Source organism: Echinococcus granulosus (genome assembly GCF_000524195.1).
Source record: "Echinococcus granulosus chromosome Unknown EG_S00111, whole genome shotgun sequence".
NCBI classification, from domain to species: Eukaryota; Metazoa; Platyhelminthes; class Cestoda; order Cyclophyllidea; family Taeniidae; genus Echinococcus; species Echinococcus granulosus.
Window position 1 is genome coordinate 140715 of NW_020170491.1, and position 1079 is coordinate 141793.

Sequence of the window (1079 nt, forward strand, 5' to 3'; positions counted from 1 at the left end):
CGACGAGCACTGGTCCTTTATCCTACATACATCATTACAACTGGCGAATGGCTTTCTCCTCCCGTAAACCCTTTCCCCTCCATACTGCACAATGTAGGGTGCTTTCATATAGTCAGTCTTCGTCACCCATGGATTTGTCACCTTCTGTGTCAGGAGAAAACAAAACTACACACCCCGTCGACCATTGGGAATGTGCCATTTTTGCTTCGACGCCACCGAGGCAACAAAAGCCTTGTTTAAGTGTTAGTGTATATGTGAGAGAGAGCAGGAGGGAGCTAGATGGCACATCACTGCGTTTCAAACAGCCTAATGACCCACCAGTTAGGGCGAAGCTTGTAGTTTGCCACAAAGTTGAACTGTAACAGGAAGTTATCCAACGAGTCATCAAATACGCATATCCCATTCAAAGTTAATTTTCGTGATTCTACTACATTTTGGTGTGTGGTGAACTGCGCTGGCAACTTTACTCTCCGCAGCATGTAATTCCCTTTTCCTTTCTAAGATGTCCTTCGTGGAGGGATAAGTGTGGGTGAGGGAGGGCACTTAGCAATATCCGTTCTGTGTTTGTTTCTTATGGTTTGCAGTTCTCGAGTAGGTTTATTGTCTAATCATGCAAGTAAACAATAGCACTGCATTTTATCAACAAAACTCATTTTGCTAATCGAAATCGCTATCACAGAGACTTTCCCTTTACAAATTTTACTGCTTGAATTCTGGTATGTATGGATGCCTATCCTTGCATTTCACAGCATCATGCGTGAAGTTCAATTCGGGTAAACTCTTTGTAAATAATGACAATGCCGATTTGTGAGGTGGATCATGTGCAGAGTTTTGTCAAAACATATTAGGCCAATCAACTGCAAATCTGCACATAAACTATCTGTATGAGGAGATGGTGGTGCAACTGCACCAGAGCAAGGGGTAAGTCAATTTTGAGTCGAAGACGTGGTAATAATGGGGAATTTAGAACACGTAAATGGCAATACGATTGCAAATTTCTCACTTGTAACGAATTTTAACCCCATAAATTTAATGTTCATATTAACCTAGCGTCAGTAGTAGTGCCAAATGCTTGCAAT